The sequence below is a fragment of the Pithys albifrons genome, chromosome 11 (assembly GCF_047495875.1).
Source record: "Pithys albifrons albifrons isolate INPA30051 chromosome 11, PitAlb_v1, whole genome shotgun sequence".
In the NCBI taxonomy this organism is placed as follows: Eukaryota; Metazoa; Chordata; class Aves; order Passeriformes; family Thamnophilidae; genus Pithys; species Pithys albifrons.
The window spans coordinates 21,195,995-21,218,721 of NC_092468.1; the positions used below are offsets into that span (position 1 = coordinate 21,195,995).

At 40.6% G+C, this 22,727-nt stretch overlaps 1 protein-coding gene across 4 annotated transcripts in view; it reads right to left on the bottom strand.

The window, feature by feature from the left end:
* The window catches only part of NAALADL2 (N-acetylated alpha-linked acidic dipeptidase like 2), a 439,661-nt gene extending 430,408 nt beyond the window's left edge, over positions 1-9,253 (bottom strand). For 3 of the 4 annotated variants that reach the window (XM_071566282.1, XM_071566279.1, XM_071566281.1), the window contains exons 1-2: positions 9,164-9,253; positions 8,750-8,841 (exon numbers count right to left, since the gene is read on the bottom strand). The gene's annotated coding sequence lies outside the window, so the exon portion shown is untranslated. Of the gene's footprint in view, positions 1-8,749; positions 8,842-9,014; positions 9,033-9,163 lie in introns of those variants that run through there. The other variant, XM_071566280.1, reaches the window with a different exon arrangement.
* Between the last annotated feature and the right edge of the window lie 13,474 nt (positions 9,254-22,727).

The following is a 22,727-nucleotide window of genomic DNA, read 5'->3' on the forward strand; positions in this document are numbered from 1 at the left end:
GTGTGCATGTAGAATCTCTTTCTGTTACTGTGGAGTGTTAACGGTGCAGAGAAGGCAGCTAGACCACGGGGAAATGAGTATTTATCCACATGAACTTATGAAAAACAGCTGTGAGAAAACATGAAGAAAAAAACTTTTCTTTGACCAAGGATGAAAGTAAGAAAGCACCTTCCAAAATAATCATTTTCAAAGCATTACACATAAGTGGACAAAGCAAGTGAAAAGAAGCCACAACTTTGTAACCAAGGAAAGCTCTGTATTAAAACTGCAAAGTCTAATAACTGATCAGAACTAGAGAAGCAAGTTTTATTTTTCCTTCGAAGCACAACATTCTCCACAGCCTCTCTGCTCACTGCATGCCTGTTTTCTGCTGTTTTCATGAAGACAAAAATCAAACCATCTGGCTTGTGCCAGACATACTTACCCATGTTGTATCTGTTTTTCAAACAGCAGACACTCATCAAGCATCTAATACATGTGATTAGCTGGTAGGAAAACAAGAATTCAATTTGACTTAAAAATATCTTTGCATTTGTTCTCATTCCATCCTGGGAGAAAACTGGATACTTCTGCATGCTTATCTGTGACTAAGAAATACTGAATAACCACTGGGTCAGCATGTTGAACACATGCTCATGTATCAGCTATGGGCCAACACTTTGGTCTGAAAACAAGACCAGGCTTCTCGAAACACTTCATCATATGCCTCTTGTGGAAGCACTTATATAAACAGCACTGTATAGGCTTTATTCTCAATTGATACCATAAAAACATGCAGTAATGGAGCACTCACAATTCTGACATAAAAATTTCAGAAGCATATTTCTGACACCATGTAACTCTCTTTCCTATTTAATCAGAACTATTTCCCTTTTTCCCCTTTAATGCAGGGTCCAAATGGCTAACAGCCCATTTACAGGATGCAGGAAAGGGCACAGTGTCACAACTGCCTCTTTCAATAGTTAAGGGAAGCAGCAGCCTGATCTATTAATTATTTTCTTCCACAGGTATTCTCAGAGACCTCTAAATGAGTAAATCCACTAATATTTCAATAGGTGTCCACAGCTCAGCCTCAGACACAGCCTGGAGCCAGAGGCACAGCACATTTCCCTTGTATACACAGGTGACCCCCAAGGTTCCAGTCTCCTCCTTGGAGGTAGTTCCTTCACACAGCAGATGCTCTGCAATGGTTCCCACACCAACTGCCAGTATCAACAGGATGATTACGAAATTCTTTAAGTCCCCAGCATAATACTTTATTTGTTGTAGATACCAGGTGTGTATCTACAGCAGTTCAATATTCATTGCTGCCCTCTAACTACACTTTCAAATACTCATGCAAGAAATTACTTCTGTGCCAGAGTTCATATGAATTTGTCCCTACTAAAATAGTACTAAAATAAAGTTATTTGAAGCAAACCACAATGAATTTATGTTTTTTAGCATCCCCAAATATTGTCATTAAAAAACACAACAAACTAAACAAAGGAATAGTGAAAGACAATTAACTAACGTGACATCAATACAATGTAAATTCCTGCCCTCGGTCTCACCCACTCTGATGTTTGGGATTCATAGATGTAAATGCCTTGGAACACATTTGTAAAAAGCCATGGTTAATAATTTAATGTTTCAATGCAGCCTGCAGCTCCCACCTACAAATTCCTCCGAGGCTTTACCGACAAATTCATTTTTTCCCACAATTGGCATGACCAGTGGATTTCAAATTTCACATTAAAAGACAAATAGGAAAATTAATCATCTGCCAACTATTTTTCCTGGGGGAGTTGTATCAAATTTAGTGCCCATGAAGTGTGTCAAATTGACTGTAAAGAACCAACTGTGACAGGAGATGGGATGTGTCCCAAGGTGTTGAAGGAGCTGACTGGTGTCACCAGGAGACTGTTCTCTATCAGCTTCTCAAAGCTGTGGCTACTGAAGGAAGTCAGAAAGAGTGGAAGAGTCAAGTCTTACACTTATCTGTAAAAAAGCAAGAATAAAGATGCAGAAACTTGAGATCATTCAGTCTCACCTCAGAACGACAAGACATTTTCAGGAAGCAACTCTTGCCTGCACTTGGGGAACAATCCATGCTATACAAATACAGTGAAACAAAGTGACAGCAGCTCAGTGTAACTTCACATCTTTGCTGATTTTAAAACACACATCACCTGGTATGCTTCAGAAGAGGTAGAAACACTAATTTCTCTTAGACAATCTGGAATAAAACAGTAGGTTCAAGGTGTAAAACTTACTTGAAGCCCTACATACAAACACCATCTGCTCTTTAGCAAAAGGTATAACATTTGAAATAACATTCTTTTTTCTTCCTTAGTACATGCCATCCTGAACAGAAAATTTATTTATATAAAGATCCCGCAAAATGAAGTTACATAAAAACAGGAACATATGGCCAAATAATTCCGAATAGCACTTAGCATATTCATCTGTAAAATAGGAACTATAATGGGTAGATAAATGCACCCAAGCCTACTTGGAAATTGCCAGTATAAACAGTTTCTGCAAATAATTAGTTTCTTTAAGAATTTCTCACCCATCACTCTACACAGATACTTTTACCAAAGTTAATCTTTCCAAACCACAAACTTGGCCTATACCACCTTATATTCCACACAGTAACAGTCTATGTCAGTACATAAAACAAAATCCTCTCTTTTATCAAAGTAAAATTATTACCACCACTACAAAGACAAAGCTTGAAACAGTGTAGGTAATTCCTAATATGAATGTGAATATAAAGTGGAAAAGGTAGAATCTGCATAGAGCTTCTTAGAATATTACACAAAATGCCTAAACTTAAGAAATAATAACTTAAAAAATAAAAACAGTCCTAAAGGAAAATATGTACATAGGAAGCTATGAATTACTTTCTGCTATGAGTCAGGAGAAAAACAGTGCATGGTCAACCATCTCTACCTCACACAGGCACTCATACAGGTTCTCCCGTAATTACAGCATTAGGAATTATCAATCATCCACCTGTTTCTAAGCCATTAAATACCAGCAAGAAACTGTGCAAAGCAAGTGGCTTAGAGTTTGTCTACTGAGCCCTAAAGCTCCCACATTTTCAGACGTCTCCAACCCTTACCTTGATAAACACTCTACAAATATCTAGCTTTCTCTTCAGCATGTATCATGAAACTTTCTAGATATTTGCACACTATCCCCTGAGACAAGAAGCACAATCACCTTCAGACTCTCAAAAATCCTTCCAGCTGCAGACTTTTCCTGCTCTAATTTGCTGCAGTATTATAACCAGCTGGTCCTCATCATATACATGATTTGGTTCACCAAACCCTGCTCCTTAATCAAACCTCTGGTCATTGCTTCAGTATCTTCAGGGATTTAAGCAAAAAGACTGGTTTCACTGAGGGATCTGTGCTTGCTTAGGTCCTTCTCATTTATTTTTATGATGTCTCATCATATCGAAGGCTGTTTCCTGACACGTTCTCCAAAAAGCTGAAGAGTTTACACAAGACAGGCATATCTTATTTGGTTTGTGCTTGAGCTTGATTTCTGCTCATCCTGTCACAATGTGTCAAAAGGAGGTTTTGGTATTCTGATGTAGAATTCTTTTATTTCTCCTTATGCTGATGTTGTGATTTAACCCCCACAAGATGGTTAAACCTGGCAACTCAGCCCCACGCACCACTCACTCTCTCCCACCCAGTGAGAAGGAAGAGAGAATCAGAAGAGTAAAAATGAGAAAACTCACAAGTTGAGATAAACCCACTTTAACAGGTTAACCAAAAGCTGTGCACGCAATCAAAACCAAACAATGAATTTTTTCCCTACTTCTCATGGACAGGAAGGTGTGCAGTTCCCCCACAGGACAGCCAGGTGACTTGGGAAAACAAGTGCCATCGCTCCAAATGTCCCCCTTTTCTTTATTCCCTTCCAGTTTTATGCTGAGCATGATACCATATGGTCTGGAACATACTTTTGGTCATTTGGGGTCAGCTGTCCCAACTGAGTCCCCTCCCAACTCCCTGTGCCCCCTGGCCCCCACCCTGGTGGGGTGGAGTGATGAGAGGAGCAGAAAAGCCCTTGGCTCTGTAAGCACTGCTCAGTGATAACCAAAACATCCCTTTATTATCAACACCATTTGCAGGACAACTCCAAAACACAGCCCCATACCAGCTACCAGGGAGAAAATGAACCATCCCAGGCAAAACCAGCTGCCTACAATTCCACTAAGCCTCAGACCTGAAAGCACTGACTGCTAAAGGCATGTAAAACTGAGCACATGGAAAACCTCAGAACATTCCTGCTGGCTCTTCACCACAGGAGATAATGCATTATAACACAGATTTCCCCAAGGTCTCTGTAGGATCTACAAATTCCACCTTGCAAACCCTCCAATAATTCCTCCACACACAGAGTAGGTTCTTCTGTAACCACCCTGTCATACCCAGCACTTTTCTGTAACAGCCCAAATGTTCTCTTCTATGAAAGTTATTCAGTGAGAGCAGGACTTTTTGCTTCTTTGTTTATAATTTCACCTTTCTTTCAGATTCTGAACTTCAACCACCTTAAATTCCACAGTACTTTCATGAAAACTTGTAAGGAATCTCAAGAACTAGCTTGCTAATTTAGTATTTAAAATGGCCAAGATGTACTAATGCAGAACTAGAGTATGAGAGCGTCTTCACATTGCTGAAGAATTGCTCATCAGCACAACTTTGCAATCTTCAATCCTCAGTACAGTTAACACAAGTTTTTGGTTTGGAGTTGTTTTGGGGGTTGGACTAGATGATCTGCAGAGGTCCTTTCCAACCCTAACTATTCTGTGATTTTGTGAGTCATGGTTTCCAGGCATTTTAGACATTTAAAAGTCTTCAGTTAACTATCAGCTCTGTTCTAATTTCAACAGTCTCCTGGGCTGAAGAACCGTATTTTATTGTCTTTTTATAGAGATGCATGTATTTAGATACAGAAAAAATACTTTGATCATCTACTCTGACTTCCACAGAACATGGACACATGCCCTCAATTAAGTTTTATTTAGGTAAATTTTAAAGGAAAAATACTGTATTTGAACTAAAATTTTCCTTTGATGAATATCCTACCACAATGTGCAATAAATTATCCTCATTGCTGAAGGTTCATTTCTTATTTCTACTGCAAACATGTCTGGCTCATATTTTAACCAAATGATCCTGATATCCCATCATTTTCTGCTTCCTCATAGAATTCCTGTTCACAAAGCACACGAATGTTGCAAACACCTCCCTCCCTCCCTGCCTTTCTCTTTGATAATATTTAACATACTGAGCTCTTGGAATTTCTCCCTCAGGAGCTGTTTTCAATCCTTATTCATTCTTACAGTTCTTCTCTGAAGTCTCTTTAACATCCTCCTTGAAGAATGAACACCTGAAGTTGACAGAGGATTCTTGGAGCAATCTTGTTAATGCCAAACATAAAGACACTGTATTTTCTGCTCAGTCATATACAGATCATATTGAAGCTTTCCCTCAAGATCCCCCATAATAAAATTTGTACATACATGGAAAATTGTTAACTGAGAAGTTAAACTAATGAGAGAACAAAGGAACAGACCAGACCCAATGATCCTACCAATTCAACTTCCCAGCTGACTCTTACACAGATCCTGCTCACCCCACACATGTGCTTGGGTGACATGTCCCTCTGATTTTCAAGCAGAAAACCCAGAAATATTGTATGATTGCTGAATCATTTGGCTCTGCATAAAGGTGGAATGCTGTACTTACTAGTACACAGACTTTAGAGTTAACCAGTCTGAACTAAAAGTCAAGGCTTACTAAGGTCAACAACCAATGTCAATAATATCATGATACTGATTTTTGACACAACTAATAAACAGCATAGTCTCACTTTTGTTCGGCTCCTGTAATTATTCTGTGCTTCTCAGATACTGACAAGCATATTTGTACAAGAAACCAAAAAAACACAATGTTCATGGACCTTTACTTGATTACTTCTTGACTATGTTTTCAGATACACAGGTCTTAATTCTTTCCCACCTGGATTCCTACTGACCAAAAGATCTCATGGGCAGTAGACAGCTGATAGAAAACGACTGCTCTTCTGCACTCAGCCTGGGCTGTAAGAGCTGTACTTGAGTCTCCCTTTTTCAGAACATACAGTTACTGGAGGATGAACAATGACCTTTCCTCTTCCCTGCAAGCAGCATTAACCAGGCACACACAACTGGCAGAAACAGCAGGAGCATATTTGAGGAGAAACAAAGTGCTTTAATACACGTGCTGCTAAGGTTTGAGAAGAGTTTTCAACTGATTTTAGAATCACAGAATCTTTCAGGTTGGAAAAGTAAGAAAATTGAGTCAAATCATAAGACCAGCACTGCCAAGCAGACGACTAAACCATGTCCCCAAATGTCACATCTACACTAAATCCCTCCAGGGATGGTGACTCCACCACTTCCCCAGGGAGCCTGTTCCAGTGCTTAAGAGCCCTTACTGTGAAGAATTTTTTCCCCAATATCCAACCTAAATCTCCCCTGGCACAACCTGAGGCAGTTTCCTCTTGTCCTGTTACCTGGGAGAAGAGACCACCCCATCTGGCTACAACCTCCTTTCTCACTTAGTGGAGGCGATTTCCTCATCAGTATCTGTTCTGTATCTCACAGCTGGAGATAATGCCTGTATTTCAGAGTTGGATTAACTACAGCTATCTTCAGGGAAGTGTTAGGACCCTTATTTTAAAAATCAGCAAACCAAAGTGTGATGTGCATAGAACAGCAACTTACAGGATCACCCTTCTAAGTTTTAGCACTAATTTAGAGATATCTATCAATGACTTCCTCACATTACCTTGCACACTCCTAATAAACTAATTTATAAATACATGTATATGTATAATGCATGTGCTTAAACAAAAAACCAAATGTCACAGTGGGGGATTTAAAAAAAAAACAAACAAGGGGGGGGGAAAAGGGCACTACACCCCCCACAACACTGCCTAACCAACTCTACTGCAGGAATGCTGACCTGGCCAACAAAAGTACATTTAGAGTAGGAGCTCCAGAGCCACTAAAAAAGTCTGAGGATTTAGAGGATGTCTATTTGACAAGTTACCATAATGAAGATCTACAGCACACGTTCCCTGAAGGGTTACATGTGAATCACTAAGAACCACACTTCTGAAATAAATCTGTTTATTAAGAGGGAGAAAAAGCACTTTAAAGTTCTATTTTTGTCTAGTTTGTATTCATACCCTAGGGTTATTTAAGAAGGGGGGAAAAATAATGGAGGTACGTACCACAGTAGTGACAAGCTAAGACTTCAGCTATGAAGATTAACAGAGCTGGAAGTCATATGATTCAGCATGACTATTGGGAGCTGCTACCAAAAAAATCTGAAGCTTGTGACACACATGTGAACCATGAGCATCATTTTATTGATTTAGACAGTTCTAACTTTTTTTCACTTAATCCTTTCTTCTGTTTTAGATAAACAACCTGGCCCAGCTCTTCAAAGCAAACAAAACAGCTTCCCATTATCACAAACAGAAGTATTGCTTCATTATCAAACAGTGTGACCTGTTAAAATAATGTCTGAGATAACACCTTCAGCAATGGAAAACCATTTTAGTTCTAAGGATAAAAAACCCCCAACAACAAAAAACCAAAACTACAAAGTTTAGATAGACACTAAAACCAAGAAAAGAAAGAGTTTGGTGCGTAGCTCTAGAATTTTTAATTAAAAAATTTCAGCTGAAAAAAAACCCAAAACTGCCAATGGTCAGCTACAAAAGAGCATTCTTTGGCTTGTTTCAAGTGATTAACTTTATGGTAGATTATCATACAGTTAAGACATCTACTAGGAATGTGATCCATGACCAAAATTCCAAAGATACTCTTTAGTATTTTGACGATAGTGGAGATAAATGGTGCATTATGGATGCATTGGGACTCACATAAGAGCTCTTTAGATTGAAATTCTAAGAATACATATAGCATTGCTTGATATACAGGATTCTGGTATCGTTAGTTTCAGTCATCTAATGCTTTCCATATGCTAATAACAAATACATTCGCCTGTAAATGCAGGAAATATGTACCAAGTAATAAATAAACCAATGTGAAAGACCCTGTTCATATTAGGGTTAAAATCTAAATTCTTTATTTTTCCCCTGAATATTTCTGTCCTGATGACTCAGCAACAACGCTGCAGATTCCAGCTGAAGTCAGCAAAATGTCTCAGCTCTGTTTGCAAGTGTCAACTCCACGGTCGGTGCGGGGCATGGTTAGTTACAATTCTAGGGCTGTCTCAGTTATGGGGAGGTTTACATACAGATGGATACCTGCTGAAGTCAAGGAGCAACGCGTGGATGGAGAAACCGAGACACACGGGAGGGTTACAATGTTGTCCTAGACTGAAACCTGCGCAAAAAGCCGGCTGTGTGTTGGGTAACCTGAGCATCCCCCAAACGCCGGAGGGACAGCGCTGTCCTCCCGCTCACTGCGCTGATGGCTCCCAGAAAGCGACATGTGGCATCTTGAAAACTATGTTTTGGAGGCTCTGTTTTAATATTTTAAAGCTCCAAGGAGCTAATACATCACTCAAAACATAGTTCAGTTTCTGAATCCAGCGGAGACCAACACTCGCGTCCAATTCCTCAGCGTACAAGAGCGAACAGAAACACTGAAACACTCGAGTAACTCGGCGCGGTGACTCGGGATCAGGGATGGGGATCAGGGATGGGGAGCACGGCGCAGATTTACCTGTTCCATCCCAAACAGCCCCTCCCGGACCGCCCGGCGAGGGGGCAGCCCCGGAGCTTCTCGCTGCCACTGTATCGCCGAGCTCTGAGTTACTTTTAGAAAGAAAAAAAAATCAAACACAAAACACACCCACGGAGCCGGCAAAGTTCTCGTCGCGCTGATAGCGGCGCTGCGCTGGGTCCCGGACGGGGCTCCGGGGATGGGGCTCCGCAGGTCCCGCCGCTGCCCCCCGCCCGCCCCGGGGTCTCTGTACCTGCCCCGGTACCTCCTGTCCCGCCCCGGGAATCCCAATGCCTGTCCCAGGGTCCCGGTACCTCCTGTCCCGCCCCGGGATCCCAGTGCCTGTCCCGGAGTCCCGGTGCCTGACCCGGTACCTCCTGTCCCGCCCCGGGATCCCAGTGCCTGTCCCGGTACCTCCTGTCCCGCCCCGGGATCCCAATGCCTGTCCCGGTGCCCCGGTGCCTGTCCCGGAGCCGCGCGGCCGCCCCGAGCCCGCCCAGGGAGGTTTTCAGCAGCCGTAAAGCGGCAGCGCGGCCGCTGCGGGGCCACCCCGGGGAGCGCCCTCGGCGGCCGGAGCTGGAGGGATCTGGGGTGGAAGGGAGCGAGAAGAGCATCTCTCGTTCCGACCCTCCTTCAGACACTTGCCCCTGGCCCCGCGCTGCTCCAAGCCCCGTCCAGCCCGGCCTCTGACACTCCAAGGGATGGGGCAGCCGCAGCTTCTCTGGGCAACCCGTGCCAGGACCTCTCCACCCTCACGGGGAAGAATTGCTTCCTAATATCTAACCTAACCCTGCCCTTTCCAGCTTGAAACCGCTCCTCCTTGTCCTATCAGTACATCTGCTTGTCCCAAGTCCCTCTCCAGCTCTCTTGTAGCCCATTTAGGCTCTGGAAAGTACTCTTAAGGTCTCTCCGGAGCCTCTTCTTCCCCAGCAGAGCAACCCCAACTCTCTCAACATTTGACAGATACAGCCTTGTTTTACATCTTTTTTTTTGATACTTTGTGATGCGCAGAGGTCTGTGCATGTACAAGTTACCCGGTGACATGCTCTGTGTCCACAGACCCTCGGGCTGGGAGGGCAGATGAGGACCCACAGGTCATCCCAGCCCGGCTCTGGATGGGCACCCGAGCCCTGTGGGCACACCTGGCACCAACAGGTGCCTGAAGTGCAGTTAGGTTGCTTCAACAAAACCTCAATGTTCACAGGTAAACTTTGATCTTGGACGCACTCCCATTGCAATCCTGTCCTCTTATAAAAAGGAATTTTTTTCAGTACAGATTAATGACTTAGTTCTGCTTGGAAGCATTTTGCTGTTCATTCTGTCCTAAACCTACAGTTTGTCCTGTAATCCTGATGCTGCCACACAAGCAACAGGGCTCAGCTGTCTGCAACAAAGACGGTTCCATTTCACTGTCTGGAGCTGGGGTTAGAGTTGTTTACCCTAAAAGAATTAATGATAAAACTGTTAATTTTAAGAAGAGGAAATATGTCAAACAGCATTTCCTAGAAAGAAATTTATTAAAGAAATTTTAAAAAGAGAGAGAGAACAATTAAGATGCTTTCCCTACTGAAAAAAAAGGCATCTTAACCCGACAGCTTCTGCAGAAAAGGCAGAAAAAGTGTTTTAGAGGTGTTCCATGCATATGGTGCACATGCTAGCAGACAGAAAAGCAAATTTCAGGCATTTATAACGGAACTGCTTCTTCTAATAAAGTATTAATGGGAAAGTCTGGCTGGACTGCTGTAGCTCTGAAAGCATTTTCAGAAAGAACAGAGCAATGCAGTCACTAAAGAGCAGGTGAGCTAATCTACAATCTTCATTAATAAAGCACTTTTTCTGCCATTAAGCAGAAGTAAAACAACTGCAACTGGAGGCGTACTTTTCTTGCCCAAAGAAATCTATCAGGCATGTAGGTGTAGAAATGCATTTCTTCAAAGCATGATTCATCAGTTTTATTCACAATTGTCTTTTCTCCTGCAATAACATGTTATGACTCTGCTCCTTCCTACATTATTCCCTTTTCTAGACCACCTCCAGGTGAGAGCCATGGCTGTACACTGGTTTTATTAGTCATTCCACAGTACAGACTTTAGGGTTTTCTGCTGTGTAGTTTAAGCCAGTCGTGCCCATTCTGTGTGGAAAGCTGAGGATGAAGTTCAAAACAGATTTACCACCATCACAGTTCTGCATTTGCTTGCTTCATCTATGAACCATTTCTGGATAGTCCAGAGCTTGGCACAAGTGTGAGCAAACACTTCAGCAGAGAAAGCATCTCCAAAAGCAAAGTGCACCAGCCATGACTCCTCATGCTTTCACACAAGGCTCCAAACTCATTAGGTAACCTGAAAGCTGTCAGGAGTCTCATGCCTTTCATACATCTCAGTTGAAACTTCCTGGACAGGCCTTTTAATTACCAAGCAATAGCAAAAAGCCACTCAAATATAAAATTCCATTACCCTTTTGCTAAAACCAGCTGCCCAAACCCTTGTCTCTTTCTGCTGCTGTTGTAAGACTGCCTCCCCTCCCCAACGTTTTTGTCAGGCTTGGCCTCATTACAGCCAGGAAAGGAAGAATTTGCTTTCCAAAGCAGAGGTGTAGCCAAAAGGAAAAGTTTAAGATAACTGGAGAGGAAATAATTCTTTTTTTTTCATACTAAATCAGGACCACACGCTCCAGAACAGAGTCACAAAGAAGCAAGTGATGCCCCAACATTCAGGGAAACTGAAATAGATTTGCACTAAGAAAAAAGCCTCCAAGCAATTATATTTTGCAAAAACTTAGTATGACATGACTAGAAAAGAACATGCAAGATAATAAAATATAACCTTAAAACCTTCCATAAAACTTTTCAGAAATGAAATAATGCATAAAAACTGGTCATCTATAAAACACTTCAGTGTATGTGTACATCCTACCTTATCAAAAAGTATATCAGGTACTTTGGAGGTGTTAATGGAAATGTGGAAAAGTTGAATATTATGCTTAAAGACACTTTACTGACATTGATTTAGGCTTGAGATACTGGATAAGGCAGAAAGAGAGTTTCTGCTTTACAGAACATATCAGATTATCCTGAAAAAGATCAAGTCTTCTCCTGGCTAGGTTGAAAAGCATCCATTTGATGGTTTTATCTACAGACTTTAAATTTCTGTTCATAAGAATAAGTTTACTTTTCTTCTCTAGGTTAAAGTTGGGTTTGTTTGTTTCTTTGTTGTATTTTTACCAGCCTGCAAAGTGATTGAGCTTTAGCTGTTCCATGCAGCAGAAGTGCCATCTTGTGGCTCCGTTAGTCCCTGCTGGTTAACTCGCTGCTTTTTCGGGTCATAGTAGAGTTAGTAATATAAAAATCTAACTTTAAGAGAGTTCAGTCTATGATCCATGTAAAAGAAGATCCTACATGGTTCACATGCGGATTGACTGACACTATGAAGGGTGAAGTTCTCCAGTCCTTACTGGAGGACACGGATCACTGTATTTAGCAGGACTATTTATTCCACTGCAGGAGGAGAGCATTGAAACTGTCAATTTAAAGGTCTGAAAGGGACCTGCTGTCCTGCCCCTTATCATCCATTCCTGCAGTATTTAATCAAGGAAGGTGCTGAGACCAAGAGGATTAGTAGGCATGCCTGGAATGTCAAGTCCTGTTTCTTTACATAGACTAAAGACACTACAGATTTAAATAACAGAAGCCCCCTTGAGGAAACAAGAAATTAAATACCATTAAAACCATCTGCCAAATGTAATTTGAAAGTCTAAAATTCCTTTTTATGAGCAGTTTCTGCTTTTTATACCGAAGAATTAATTGGATATATGTATTTTACAGAACAAATCCATGATTCAGCAAGAAAATTAATGAAATGAAGAGACAGTTGGAACTGCTGCCAAGAGTGGTCATTTCAGATCTAGCAACCTTGGAAAATGACCTTTTAGATAATGAATTTGGAAAAATAACACTACAAAGCAACAAAAATGAGGGCTATCTACCTATAAAATCTGCTAATAACAATATCTTCTAAAGAATAAAGACATTAAATGGATGATGGAAACTCAGTAGGGTTGATGTTTCTGTATCAGCATCCTAAATGTTGAACATGCCTGTCTCAATGCACCTCCTATGGTCGCTCCAGGGCAGCTCAGTGTATGTTTCTGTCCCCATACAGTGGGGTACTCTGATCCACTGAGGACAGGAGCGTAGAGTTGTATAGCATTAAGAAAGTAAGAAGGTGACAAAATTAGGCCTAGAAGCCTAGCATGGCTTTCCCAAGTACTTAGGAAAGGATAAATAAACAGGAATGATTGTGACATATTTAGACAGTCTGTTATTTATTCATTATCCCATAAGCAGTGAAATACCTCCTAAAAAAGGCTTTTAAGCACACATGGTTTACACAATGGGAAAAATGGCTAATTCATGTTGAAGTACTGTTTAAGTAATTTACAGTGATGCAAAAGAAGTTATGTGGTTCTGCAGTTTGTCTGGAGTTCCTCTAGTCTTTGATCCATGTCTTACAAAGTAAAATAATTAGCAAAAGTAGGAAATTCTGATTTTTGTCCAAGCTTGAACTACAGCATGATTTTTCTGTAGAGGAAATGACTCTCCCCTAAGTAGAAGTATCACATTTTAACTTTGAAATCTATCATATCGAAATTAAATGGAAGTCCCATTCCTTATCAATATATTTCTGCCCTGCACTTTCTCAGCCTTTCATCTCCCAATTAGGAAACCTGTATCCTAAGTCACAAAACATAGTTCCCAAAGTCTGTGCAGCTTTCTTGGTACTGGAAGGGGCACTAAGGTCTCCCCAGCACCTTCTCTTCTCCAGGCTGAACAGCCCCAACTCAGCCTGTGTGCACAGCAGAGACCCAGAACTCTGATTATCTTTGTGACCCTCCTCAGGACTCACTCCAACAAGTCCATGTCCTTCTTATGTTGGGGGCCCCAGAGATAAACACTGCACTCAGAGTCATAGACTAACTCATTCAAAAGATGTGAGTGAATGTAATCAACCTCTCTAATAAGCAGGACTCAAAGTTGTTTCACAAGAGAAACAGTTCCTATGATAATGGTTATAGCCACAGAAAAAAACATGCCTCCTGTTTCCTCTGTTTTTTAAAAAATAATCACTGGTGGATTTTAGGAGGTGTTTGTGAATTGAAACATAAAATGACACTGCAGAACCTGAGCCTTAATCCTCCATTCTAATTTTCTTTAATCTTGTTTATAACATATGATCTCATTTTCAACTATCTATTTCTTTCACCAAAGCCTGGCACTTTCAGATCCTCTTATACTTTTTTTACCATGAGATACATGCATTGCTATTCTCCAGCGAGACTTCCCTTCCCTTTCCATGTTCCTCCACCTCATGTTCAACACATGATTCGGCTTCCAATCTAGGATGGCTAACACAGCACAACTGGAACAGGAACAGAAGATGGAGCACTGCAAGTGGCCACTTGGCAACCTGCAGGGCTCACAATTACAGCAAATACTCAGAGCACAGGTAGGGTGGTGAACACAGCATTAAGGCTAAATAAAAACCAATTTATATTCTCCCCTATTGAGGTTTGAAGCTGAGATAGGTAATTTGTTCCAAATGGAGGAGGAACACTACAGACCATAGTGCTCCAGGCTTTTCTGGGTCTTGATCATTTAACTCATCGTGGGGTTCCTTCACATAACCTGACCTCCAGTTGTTTTTGAACAAAAGAGGCAACTACCAAAGCAGATTGTGGGGAAGATAAGAAGGAGACAACCCCTAATTACTTGACTGGTTGATTTCATCAGGAGCTGCATTATAGTCAGTACTTAGCAAGAAAAGAGACTTAAACAAAACAGATATTTTTATACCAACGCAAACATAAGCACTTTTATTCTTTAGTAAATCAAATCATTTTATTTAAGAGCAGCAGGCCTAGCAAAATAAGGGACAATCTAAAAAGAACCCCTGCTGACTTAGACACATTCGATTTAGTATGATCAAAGACAAAGACCCACATATCTTGCAATCTATAATTTACTTCAAAGGACAGCAACTTATAGCCCATGATTTTAATGATTGTCCTGCAACTGATCATTTTGTGAAGAACCAGACAAAGTGCAGTTAAACTAAATATTATCCTCCTACTCTTCCAGAGAACAGTATTTCCTTTAAGCCATTCAGATAGAGGTAGTTTTGAGGGTCAGTAGTAGATTCGAAAACTTGTTTGTCGTTATTTGAGCTCCAAAACCTCTGCATAATTTAGACCAGTTCACATTTCAAAAAATTCCCATATATTTTAATATAATATATATTTTAAATGTTCTGCTTAAAATAAAGCTGCTACAGTGTCCAGTTCTGATTTTATATAGATCAGTACTTTTGAATCAAGACAAATGTCTCACAAAAAGAGAAAATTTTCTTTCACCACTCAAAATAATTACAGTGCCATGACTCATATTAAGAGAAATAGATAGATGGCCTTTACTCAAAGGTGCTCTGATGTGCCCTTACAGAGTTAATTGGAGGACTGACACCTGAAAGAGCTTTTAGTCTCACAGGACTCATTTTCTCTTTGCTCATTCTGTACCAGCCTGAAAGACAGAGACATTTAACAGACGGGTCCCCAGACGTACATTGTTTTTCCTAATATTTTCACACTGTGGTGCAGCAATCCTGCCCAAAACTTCACTGCAGGCAACATCTTGAGCATAAAATATGTACAGTGCCAGGATAGGAAGTTGTCTGTTTCCCTCTCACCTTGCAGAATTATCAGTGGATACCAGGAAACAGTGTCAGATCTGCTCATCAGTCACAAGTAATTACAGATCTGTATCATCATTGTTTTTCCACACAATAACCTTATCTCTGACAAGACACAAAAAAAGCCTCCACTTAGTGGGGAAGATTCATCCCAAGTTTACTGTCAGAAAACTAGGAAAATAGTTTCTAAGATCCCAAATGTTTTTCCTCTTGCTTATAAATAGCAAGAAATCTGATTTTTTAAAATTTTCTTTAAATCAAACGTAAGCTTAACGAGCTTTTAAACACCTCTTCACATTTGCTTTTTAAAGTTTTCAGGGAAATACCTAACATTGCTTTCTTTCTGTAGTTTGTGATTATTTTTATAAATATCTAAATAGTTAAAACTTCATTCCAATCAAAGTCCTAATGAGTGAAGGCTTTGCCCAGTGATCCATCAGGAGAGTCACTAGAGCTTATGCCCAGTGCTTCACTATAGAGGAATCTAATTAAATTAACTATATGAATTGAGTGACCATATGGAAGCATCAGTGGTGGAGAGTTACTATGACTTGGAAGCAAAATTATCACAAGGGATTCTAAAACAAGGAAAGAAGGTGCAAGTTACAAGAAGGCATCTACCTAATGTTCAGAGTATTGGAACAAAAGAGGGTGTCATGAGTTAGTCCACACAAAGAAATGAGTTATAATTCTGAGGCACTTTGCAGAAAGCTATCACAGAAAGAGAAGAATTTAATTTCTTTCCATTTGATACCAACTGCAATGGCCACATGCTGTTCTGTGTTTGTATTTATTGTGTATTTTTGTTTGTGCCACCAGAATATAAGCTCTTCCAGGCAGGGCCCAGCTGTTTGTTTGGCACAAACTCCCCTATTATACAATACTGGATACACTTAAATAGGGGCTATACATACTACATTAATCCTCTCCCCGAAGCCAGCTAATTAAATCAAAACCTGATAAAATGGTGTAACAATTTCCACATAAATCAACAGAATCAAGGACATTTCAGTTTTAACTCTCCAGGGGACCAATGCATAAAATTGAAATATTTTAAAAATTATAATTAGAGCAAATTCATACTTCAGGAGTAGTGACAGACTGTTTGTGTACCTGTTGGGAAGCTGCAGCTCAGCTCACATTGAGTGCTATTGTTGCAACAGGACCTGTCAATACAGTGCTGAGCACAGGCAGAAGAATCTCGCTTATGGCTCACATTGCAAGTCTGTGCTAGAGTTTGCTTTCTCTGTAATATCCAAGTGAAGATTAGTGGCTCAACACCTATTTCTACTCCAGGACATCGTAGTTGTTGGGATTCACAGAGCAGGATTACCTGCAGCAGGGATAGTCCGTCCCACTGCACTGGGATTCTTTCCTTGCACCTGCTCTGAGTTACACTTGCAAGAGTTTGCACATTCTGAATTCTGTTGCTGTCAGGAGGACTGTGCCTGCCATAATTCAGATTTAAGTATCTAAAAAGCCTAGAGAACACCCAAGGGCTTTGCCCTCTCTGCTGTTTCCATGGTATTTTCTGCCCTGCGGTATGGCTGCAGAGAAGGTTGTGTTACACAGAAGTCCTCTATGTGAGAGCATTCATGGACCTTTCACTTAAATCTATACTTAGTCTCATGATTAAACCTAACCTTCTATTATCTTAAATAAAGCTGAAACCCAGTGTTTGAATGAATTTCATTGCCTTTTCATCGACATAAGAGACTACACAAGGTACAAGAATGGAAGACAACAGTGAGCTGCCTACCTGATTTCAAAGGGAGCTTCAGGTGATTGGCATGAACCAGAGGAGGTGTGTTAATATCCTGCCACACTACAGCTCTACAGGAGAAACATTTACATGAGCTGCAATGAAATCCATACAGTAAAGTTTGTTCTGTAATTCAGTGCCTGCAATTCTTCACTGTTTTCCAGACACATACCCAAACAAACTCTAATAAAAGGGAATCAAATAGTGCAAACACTAGAAGATAATTGCAAACCTAAGAGGGCACCAGAATTTCATAAAAATCTTACCTGTTTCTATCATTGCTGCCCATTTGCTGCATACAGTAAAAGCAAAGTCAAGCCAATAAAACACCCAACTCAGATTAAAGTGGGTAAATTGGGGGTGTTGTTTGTCCAGGGCTTAAGTTTTCCTTACAGCACAGCTTGAACCCTATTTACTTGTCCTAATGCAGGCCACTCTAAAGAGCATGTTATTAAACCATGTATTTTCAAACACACTTCTGCAATTGCAATTTAAATGAAAACACATGACTGATTCCCACTTGATCTCTTCACACTAGTTCTGGCTGCACATGGGCTTTAATTCTAATCAGGATAAACAAATCCATAGCTAAGACTGGTAAAGAAGAAAACATGCCAATTTTATAGGAAAATCTTGCTTTTTTATTAAATTCTGGGCAAAGGGAGAAGTATTGAACAGTAACTGGAGAAACTAGCTTGAATGAAATGAGAAAAAGAAGTACAGGGAAGAAGAAGGGATACAGAAAAGACCATGTGAGAGACAGCACTGCTTCAGTACATGTTCTCAGACAGCAGAAGGATGGTTTAGTACGTTCCTTGATTCTCATTTCAGCTGGTTTTGTCTTGGAGTACTAACAGTTTTACTCCCTGTGGCCAACGCTTTTAAAACTAAGGGTGATTGAATTACCCTTTAAGGAAAACATAATATGCAGGCTGCTAAGGTAGCAACTGAAATAGAATAGAAGACCTTTTCAACCTAACACAGGCCTGAAGATGCTATCCTATAATAAATAGTTCATTGATCTGGTTCACTTTCATACCAAGCACCAGTGCGTGGAGCAAGACAACAATTTGGCTCGGAACAGTCGAGGGCTTTTTGAAGTGTGATGGCATAGCTGGATATTTCCATGAGTAAAAATGCTGTCAAAGCAGCATACAATTAAAGTTGATAAGTGAAAGAAAGTGGAGGGCTCATCAACAAAAATCAAATTTCTAAGAATGAAGACAGAGTTGGGTTGGTTTTTTTTTTGCTTAAACACTACTCATGACTCCAAGGGAAAAATTAGAATCTTTACACAACTAGTAGGAGAAAGCAGCAAGGACAACAAATGTCAAGTTAAAGCAAATGGATTTGCTGGTGGGTCATTTAAATTGTGCCTGAAGGATAATCCCAGCAAGATGGGTATTTCAACTTCGTTTAGCAGCATCCCTAACTGGGATAAGAAAGTCTAATCACTGTATTAGAACAACAATGTCATTAGAGGAGAATTTGGGAAGAAGCAGCTATAGTTTTGGTGTGGGTTTTCTGTTTGTTTGGTTTTTTACTTTTATTTTTTTATAAGGATTTAGGAGGATAATTCAGCAACCAGCTTGAAGCGTGGATGTTTGTGATTTTAGCAATTAGCCTGACTTCATGGTATGCCATAAGGCTGGCTGTGCAACAAAGAAATATACTGTTCTTGCCCACAAAAATACATCCTATATTTATGGGGTTTACCTCTTATGTTTTAAGGATGGCAGAGTACAGCCCATTTTCTTTTGCACTTTCAGTATGTTAGAACTATACACTCTTTACCTCCAGTAATCTTCATTACTTTCCAAGTAATACCTAGAATTCGGATGACACAATAAAATTCATGCAGTTTGACCTTCCTTGCCTTTCATTCAGGGCTCCTGCAATTCTGTGACCAGCAAAGTTTGGGATACTGATAACATTCTTCATCACAACTTGGTTGTGGGGCTATCACACAGTGAGGAAAAATTGCTGATAAAATGAATGCAGCACTGTTCTTGCACATTGTACTGCTAACTGGAGACTCTCCCTCTAATTAACAGCTGCTGAATTATGAGAACACCCCAACTCTAGAACTGGAATGTCAAAACTCTATCTTCATTTTAAGCTGCAAACCATGTGCCAATTTTCTTCCTGAAGGGTCCATATCATCTTGGAGCACTCAGTAAACAGCAGTGCTGAGAGCCCCACCCAGCTAAGGAACAAAGTTCTTTGAATGAAGCTTAATGAAAGTAGGGCATAACATTTATAAACTGAGAAAAGATAACAGAGGGTTTTCTGCCTCTTACTAGACAATCTCATACCATTGTTGTCAGGGATTCCTTGACATTTTTTGCAAAAATCAGACCTGTATTAAGAATATACACAGAAAAGTAAATGTTTTCTGTAGCATAAGAGAACAAAATTCAGCACCAGAGTGTTTAATATCTACTGTTAAGGAAACTTCCCTCTCTAACCATCCAGGAGCCACTCTGGTGGTCACTCTCACACCACTGGAGGTGGGACTGCCCCTTTGCAGCTGCACACCCACAGTCAGACCAGGTTTCCTTAGCAGCTCAAACCCAGGTTTCACGTAAGAGTCTCAGATGTCCAGAACCTTAAAATATTCAATTGTGATGCAACAACTAAAAAACAAAACAGCAGCTTGAGCTGGTGCCTCTGAGGAGGGATACTGAACAAAGGAACCCTTGGGCTTTTATATCTTCACAGTCTAAGCATAGGAAAGCCCAAGGATGCTCAGCTCCCACTGTCTCAGTGTCTGGTCACCTGGCCAGGCCACAGCTCTCTGGGCCCTTTGTTATGCACTCTGGGCACTTCTGCCCCACAGAGCTCACCCACTTCTTGCACCCAGAGCCACCTAGAGTAAATGTATTTCTCCACATCTATAGTGCCCAGTTTTTGACTACTAGTAAAATCCTCTTTAGCAGCCAGGAATATGATGCTTAAAGTCCAGATGGCATGTGGCCAAAGCCATTCTACAGACTGTCCAACCACTCAAAAGGAGATATTCTGTGCTGAAAGTGTCAGCGTTGTTTTCTTTGGTCCTATCACTTGAAATAGTCACACCAGTAGACCACCATTAACAGTCAGTAGCTTCTCCTTTGGGCCCCCTCCTCTTTTTATTCATAAACTTGAAAGAGAAATGGCCCTGGACAAACATTTTCATTTTGAAACACTTCCTACTCCAGAGTAATCTCCAGCATCAAAATGAACAACTGCAGCGTGAATTAAACCATGTGAAATATGACTTTTGCCAAGTACTACCATCTGGATATTTAAATCCACAAACTCTCTGCTACAGGGGCAAGTGGAGCACTTACATTTCTCAAAGTGGGAAATGACCCACTCCTCAAATGTATCTGTACTTATTCGTGTAGACAAGGTGCAAATTACACCAAGATTCCAAGGAGGTAAATCAATATCAAAGAGCCTGTTCACCTGGTCTCACTGTAACTAGCTATGATGAGACTGATCACCTGGAAGCTCTTGAGTACATTGTGTTGGCAACGATGTGCACACGTATCTGAAAAGGAAAGAAACAAGTCTTCATAGCCCATTGATTTTTGCCTCCTCACATTTCTCACCTGAAGCTAAAGGGTAGTCAAGAGGCAAACAGGTACAGTAACTGTGTTATAAGTGTAGTATAACACAGTATGGGCATGTGTGAAGGGAGAGAGTTCAAGCCACAAACAACTGCTCTTTTTCCATCAACACTTTCCCTTATATTTACAACTTACCTTACACACTTTGACTTCACCCTCCAAACACCATCACTCACTGCTGATACCAGGCTGTGCTGTACCTCTAGCACAGCTGTGGTAAGTGTTATAAAATGTGCCATATCTGGATAGGGAAAAAAGGTACTTTGTTTGCCCTATTCCTAACCTTAATTGTTAGGGGTAAGTTATCCGACTTACCTCTCAGCAGTCTAAAGACATCAGTATTTTGGAAGTTCTCTCAAGTGTAAACAGGTGTGATATTTAAGGAGTCAGGAAGTCACCGTGTTGCACTGTACCTACTACGTTCCTGACATATATCTAGTGTTAAGAGCACCATCTTCACTGGAAAGTCAAGAGAAGAAATCCCCCAGACTCCTGGGCTATAATTTGCTTTCTCTTCTACTATACTACCCATACAGGTCAAAAGGAAGTTTATACAGTTGCACCAGGTTTTGACAAAAAGATTATATTATGATCCAAAACTGCTCTCTGCCATAGTAGCTCAGAGCTTTACACAACCAGGTTTTGAAAAGTCTCCACAGCTGGAGACTACACAACCTCCTTGGGCAAAAAAATGCTCGACTAGCCTAATGATGAGAAAGTTCACATAAACCTCTGTAACTCCAGTTTATGTCCTTGGCCTCTCAGCTCTCTGCCATACACTTCTATAAAGAGCCTGGCTCTGGGTAACCTGCTCAAAGGCACAGGAAAGCTGCTGACAGGTCCCCCATAGAGCTACAGTTTTCTTGTTCTCAGTCAAACCATGGGGACTACGGTTTATTTTATGAGATGCATCTCTATATGTTCAAATTATGATTTCCAAGACAAACTCCAGCAGTTTTATCTAGAAACCAAAGAGCTCACATTTTTGCCAGAAGCAAAATGGTAAAAAAAAATCTGGTTAAAAAACAGCCTCACTTGCCAAAATACATATTTTTGAAAAGCTAAAAAACACAGTAAAATGTAGTTCTAGAAGTAGAACACCCACCTCCTGGTTATCCCAGTATCTGAGCCATAAGACTGCTCTGTAAGGACAGCCACATACACAAATAGAACAGTAAATCCCTAGCAGCATTTATCCAAATACAGAAAAGCATATTCCATGCAGAAGTTTAGCAACAAAAACAGAGAAGGTCTGATTTAGTAAATCCAGTTTGCCTTACCTGTTATTTAGCAAACACCTTCTACTAAAATCCTACAGTTTGTTGACAGCAATCTGAAATGTGTTGAAGTAGGATACACATACAGAATGTCTTATTTACTAAAGCAGAATTATTTTTGGAAAAGCTGAATGTAGAACAAGCTGCATCTTGCTCTAATTTACAGCTGAGCATCCTGTTTACATGCTGATGTCCATGTTTACTTTTGTGGTTACAGGAAGAAAGACTGAAAGATTTGAAATAATTTTGTCTCCCACTGCCTATCAAGTTATTCCACTCCTGTAGGAAACAATGGCTGGGGGTCAAGTTAACTCATGCAGAGAAATGCAGAGCGCAGAGCTGTTTCACTGCTCTAAGACAATGCCATTTTAACAGCTTTGCTACAAGGATTTGCTTTGCCAGGCTTCTTTGCCCAATCTGTCTCTCTGAAATATGTACAACTTCCTTCTGGCACTTTTACTTAGGATATTCTTCAAATTCTTTTTCCTTCTCTTCAAACCTTGCTCTTTATTTTTTCCCCTTTCTTTCAGTGCTAACATTTTCACATGACTTGCCCTCTATCTTCAAGCTACAGTCTTAGCA